General features: G+C 37.1%; 1 protein-coding gene across 1 annotated transcript in view; it reads left to right on the top strand.

Moving 5' to 3' along the window:
* LOC107559957 (mucin-2-like) overlaps positions 1 to 6,301 on the top strand; it is a 54,207-nt gene that overhangs the window by 24,002 nt on the left and 23,904 nt on the right. The window lies entirely within an intron of this gene.

Below are 6,301 nucleotides of genomic sequence, written 5' to 3'. Positions count from 1 at the left end.
TGGCGGGAGTGAATGTACAGCACTCTCTCCCACCTTCAATACCACGACTGAGGTGCCCTTGAGCAAGGCACCGAACCCCCAACTGCTCCCCAGGCGCCGCAGCAAAAAAACGGCTGCCCACTGCTCCGGGTGTGTGTTCACTCCTGTGTGTGTGCACTTTGGCTGGGATAAATGCAGAGCACTAATTCATCCATATTTGGTCACATATCACGTCACTTTCAAATGCTGTTTATAGTGAATGCCCCTATAGTTTTTGTTTGTTTTATATTTACGATTTAGTTTTAATCCAAATGCATGTCCTAATGGAGCGAACAGCAATCAAGATCATGCAACAGAAGTGCGTGCTCTCGGACTCTCTCTCTCGCTTTCTTTACCGTCAAATAAATTTAGTAACTTGTGCATTGTTTTACTTACTTGCTTTTGACATATCCAACCGAACTACAAACTTTGCAGTGATGTCTGTGAGATATTCACTCGACAAGCTCGCGCATCTGTGCAGCCCAATCCACTCAGCGCGCTCTGCTTATCAGCTCGGGCACATCTGCTATACAGGCGTGAATATTGATGTTTAACATAATAATTAACATTATATTAATTACTTACATGTACTCCATAGACATCCTTAATCTCTAATAACTCCATTCTAATCTCTGTTATTCTGTTTTCAGTGTTTCTTTTTCTGGACACAGCTCTATTCACATGCTGTTTGGTATCAGCTTTTGGTATTGGGGCATTTTTACGAGTACGAGTACAGGAGCGCAGTATCGGGCCCGATACCGATACCAGTATCTGTATCGGTGCATCCCTAGTTTTTTTTTTAAAGTTTTGCAAGAATTTCGTAAGATTAAACTTTTTATTAGTTGTCATAGCAAGTGATTTTAAAAGTAGGATGGCTCACTTTTTATAAGATGACTGAAAATGTTACTTCAATTCGTAGTTTATTCTTACTTTTGGAAACCTAATTGTTTTATAATTACTACTAGGCCTACTACTACTACTACTATTATTATTAGGGGTTCAAGCACGCAGTGCTGAAACCCTATTGTAATTGTTAAGATTTTTATTATTATTATTATTCTTCGGCCGTAAAACTGATCGTGCAGAATAACCCGTGAGGCCTAGAAACTTGAAACTTGGCCAGATCGTAAAGCTCAATTTGGGGAGAACCTATCAAAGTCCCAGCCCAATCGGCCAATAGGGGGCGCTACAGCGATAAACAACACAAAAGTGCTAATAACTCCTAAACCGCTTGCCGTAGACTCCAAAATTTTACATTTTTGGAATCATTGGGTCAAGGCGAATTAAAAATGGTCACTCTAATTTTGGGTCTAGGAGGTCTCGTTTTTCCGCAAATTTGACGTATGTCCAAAACCTACTTTTGCGAACTAGTCCTAGGTTTTTTGCCTGATCGGAACCAATTTTACGAAAAAGGCTATAACTCTTGAACAAAATGAGATATCTTCACCAAACTCGCTACACACGTGTAAACGCTAAAACTTTGGTCAAATAAAAAAAAATTGCGTAGCTCTGCCACTTGGTGGCGCTATAATTTTTAAAAAACTATTACTAGGAAACCGTTTGTCCGATCGACTTGAAATTTGGTTTGCAGTGTCAATGACTACAAGTGGCACAAGTGTCTATGAGGACATTTGCATTTCTCAAAAAACATGGCCAAACTCTTTTAATCACCTATTTGACAGGGTTAACAGAAGTCGATCGGAACAAAACTCGGTGGGCATGTTCAAAACATGGCCCTAAAGGTCTGTAAGAATTTTGAAAGAAATCAGCCACTGGGGGGCGAAATTGCATTTTTCAAGTGCGTAAACGATTGTATATTGCGCGATTTTTCACACATCAACACAATATGCATATCATTTGATAGACCTTCTCATAACAAGTAACTTTGCCTTTAGAACCATTGCTGTCAATCAAAACGTTCATTAAATATTCTCAATTACGTTAAAAACCTACTTTTGCGAACTAGTCCAAGGTTTTTTGCTCAATCTCGATCAAACCACTGCAACGAAATTCTCTGTACTCTCTAGATCAATAATTATCAAAAAAAATTTGAATTTTGTCCTTCGCTTACTTTTAATGGTGTCATTTAGAGAAGGGGCGTGGCCAAATATACCCAAATGCCTATAAAACCTAAACGAAAACTCCAAACTTTACGAAACTTGGTGAAAACATGTGTCCGATGACTCTTAACAAAGTTGTCATGCAAAGTTTCATGAATATCGAACCATAGGTGGCGCTATAACAAAAAAAGTATCCAAAAACACAATATTTCAATTATAACAAAATTTAATTGTACAAAAAAAGTTCATATATTCACACATACACTAAATCTTGATATCATAAGATAGATCTCTTCATGCTGAACAACTTTGCCTCTGGGACCAATGTTGTGAATAAAACATGGTAATTAAATATTCAAGATTATTTAAAAAAGCTACTTTTGCGAACTAGTCCAAGGTTTTTCGCCCGATCAGAACCATACCAGTGCAGAAATACTCTATGGACAGTGTTTATGAATAATTGTCAAAAAAAAGTTGAGCTTTCAACGGTCGCAAAGGGGCGCCAAAATATTCAAAAGAGGCGGGGCCAATTTGACTAAAATGGTTCTAACTCTTTAACGGAATGAGATATCTTCACCAAACATGGTAGATGTGTATGAGCTTAATCTTTGATCAAATAAAAAAAATTGCGCAGCTCTACCACTTGGTGGCGCTATAAGAGGGAAAAAAACAGAAAAACAGCTATAACTACGCAACCGTTGGTCTGATCGACTTGAAAATTGGTGTGCAGTGTCTTTGTCCAAAGTGGCACAAATGCCTTTGAGGACATTCGCGTATCTCAAAAAACATGGCCGAACAATTCTAAGCACCTATTTGACAGGGTTAACGGAGATCGATCGAAATGAAACTCGGTGGGCATGTTCAACATTTGGCCCAAAAGGTCTGTAAGAATTTTGAAAGAAATCAGCCACTGGGGGGCGAAATTGCGTTTTTCAAGTGCGTAAACGATTGTATATTGCACGATTTTTCACACATCATCATAATATGCATACCATTTTCTAGATCTCCTCATAACGAGCAACTTTGCCTCAAGAACCAATGCAGTCAATAAAATCGTTTATTAAATATTCACAAATATGTTAAAAACCAAAAAAGATTGGACCCTAGGTGGCGCTATAACAGTTAAAAAGGTCTCAAACACAAGATTTCAATGGCAAATGGCCTCAAATTGCTAAAAAATTCTCATATATTTACACCAACACTAGATTTTCATATCATATGATAGATCTCCTCATTCTGAAGAACTTTACCTCTGGGACCAATGCTGTCAATCAAACTGTTCATTAAATATTTGAGATTATTTTAAAAACCTACTTTTGTGAACTTGTCCTCTGTTTTTAACTCAAAATCAATCAAATCAGTGCAGTACTATTCTCTAGACTCTCTAGGTCAATAATTATCAAAAAAATGTTGAACATTTGCATTTGGACAACTATAAACCGGTCTAATATGTTCTTTACGTTGTGTACCCAAAGGCCTAAAATCCTAAAAGAATGCCCACAATGTCTCTCAAAACTGTGTAAAATGATGCATAATTGAATTCTAAAAAAGCATACAAAATTTAAGAGAAATTGGGCAAAAAATAACACTGTAATAGTTATAAAGGTTAAACAGTGTTGTATGAGAAATTGCATTTATAACCACTAGATGGCAGTGGAAGACCACTAATGGAATTAAACACATTGGCATTAAAATGCACTTAAACAGTACTGTTCATAGGTTTGATGGATTCATGCTTAGACAGTATAAAATCACTGTTATAACATTTAAAATCACATTTAGTAATAGTTAACCATTTTGTTCATACAGACATTAGTTTTTACAATTATGCCAGATTATGATTACAGTGAAACCTGAAAATGACATATAAACTCCTAAAAAGAGGCGACTTGCAATAAGTATTGCGTCACCTAACATTTATGTCAAATATCTATATCTGCAACAAAATGTGTGTGAATTTATGTCTGTGTGTGTGTGTCTGCAAGTATGCTTATTAAGTATTAATATAGCAGTTTGACCATTTCGTTTCATTGTGTGTGTGTGTGTGTGTGTGTGTGTGTGTGTCTGTGAGCCTATTCTCCATTTTGGATATGTTTTACTGTCAGCCATACATCCAGGTTGGCCTAGACCCTAAACTATACCACCTTAAATGCCTTAAAGTGCTTGAACCCCGGTAATTATTGCTTGCAGCTATATTTATTATTATATCTGTTGTTTCTAGAAATAGTGGCCTAATTTTGATAATAGTCAATAGAAAAAATATAACCACACACACATTGTTTGTCCACAGAATAATTACACATTATTAAATAAAAAGCGTCCCCGCACGAACCTCTACCTCCGCCAGCAGGACCTCAATTTCAAACTCAGTAAAGCTTTTATTTTCTCTGTGCTCGTCATTCTCAAGCATAGAAATTCGGATATTGGCGTGTGCTCTTTTATATGGTAATGATATTAATTAGGGGGCGTCTACGAGGCGGAGATCTGACACCAGTCAGCTGCGCACAATTTCAAGATCATTTGCGATTTATAAATGTCACATCTGGAAGAGAGGCGTTTTTGTGCACATTTGTTTTCTCTGAATCGCACTTATGCACTTTTGAGAAATGATCTTAGAACAATAGGACGGTTTATACGCAGCATTTTATAAATGAGGCCCCTAGTGTCTGTAGCTAAGGAGAAAAATCTGAGCACAGTGTGTGATGTTGTTGAGAATTCTTCTAAAGCTTTAAAGGAGACAAATGTGAGAGATCCAGTGTCTGTAGCTAAGGAGAAAAATCTGAGCACAGTGTGTGATGTTGTTGAGAATTCTTCTAAAGCTTTAAAGGAGACAAATGTGAGAGATCCAGTGTCTGTAGCTAAGGAGAAATATCCAAGCACAGTGTGTGACGCTGTTGAGATCTTGTTTGAAACATTGGAGGAGACAAATATGAGACCATCAGAGTCTTTAGACTAGGAGAAATATCTGAGCACAGTGTGTGATGTTGATGAGATCTATTTTAAAGCAGCACTATGTCACTTTTTCTGTGTTCAAAATTTATATAAATTGCAAAAAAAAAATGCAAAATGTATATAATGAGCGAGTACATCATGAATTCATCTTCCAAACCGCATTTTTGTCTTATTCCGAATCACTAAGGTACACTTATAAGAAGTACTTATATTTGGACTATTGTAGCCTGGTTGGGTCGTCACCGCTTTGGAGTAACACATACCTGCTTGAATCACCATAGACACAAACTTAGAGAACTAGCTCCGGTTGGATGTGTGCAGTTCCCGCTAAAGCGCCAAAAGTTACATAGTGCTGTTTTAAAGGAGACCATTGTGAGAGAGTTAGAGTTTTTGTCTCAGGAGACAAGTTTGAGAAGCAGGAGACTCGAGCAAAAATCTCAATTCGATCTTAAAGTAACCTCATTTCTGTCTAGGAGAAACATTTGAGATGTTAAAGAGATCTCACTTTAGATTTTTCTTTCCTATGAGGGGTGTCATCTTCACCAGCTTGATCTGTTAATTTTTTCACAGCAAAGCTCTTGTCCTTAAACCCCTTGGTAAGTCCGCCAAGGAATGTGAAAGAAAGGCGTTCTTCATGTTTAACGTCTATTACCAATAAAAATGCAGACTTCTGGAATACAAAAACATTGTTTTAGGTCGAGCTCGATTTATGAAAACTTTCACAATCGCATTTTATCGCGTGGCCGTTTTTCTCTTTGCTCTGCCCCCCGTTTTTTGTATAATATTGTCATACGGTGCTGTTCCAGTGAATAACGGTTTCCAATGCATTAGGTAAATGAGTTTATACACATATACACTTGTACACTTTGTTTGATAAGAAAGTTTTGGTTGTTGTACCTTTCCTTGAGTACTTGGCTTCAATATTCTGATTTGCGAAAGTTTCACAGTATAGCTTTTGTCAGTTAACCCTTTCTTGATTCCTTAACTATTCTGATCTGAAAAATGTCACAGTGCAGTGTTGGTCGGTTAACCCTTCCCTGATTCATTTACATCACTTTTTTTTATTTGTGAAAACGTTCACAGTGCAGTTATGGTCAGATAACGGTTCCGAGTCAGTAACATCACTATTCTCAGAAAGTTTTGGTTGTTGTACCTTTCCTTGAGTACTTGGCTTCAATATTCTGATTTGCGAAAGTTTCACAGTATAGCTTTTGTCAGTTAACCCTTTCTTGATTCCTTAACTATTCTGATCTGAAAAATGTCACAGTGCA

This window comes from Sinocyclocheilus grahami, unplaced genomic scaffold (genome assembly GCF_001515645.1).
Source record: "Sinocyclocheilus grahami isolate Dianchi unplaced genomic scaffold, SAMN03320097.WGS_v1.1 scaffold707.1, whole genome shotgun sequence".
Classification (NCBI taxonomy): Eukaryota; Metazoa; Chordata; class Actinopteri; order Cypriniformes; family Cyprinidae; genus Sinocyclocheilus; species Sinocyclocheilus grahami.
Note: the sequence above shows the minus strand (reverse complement) of the source record. Positions and strands in the feature narration are given on the sequence as shown.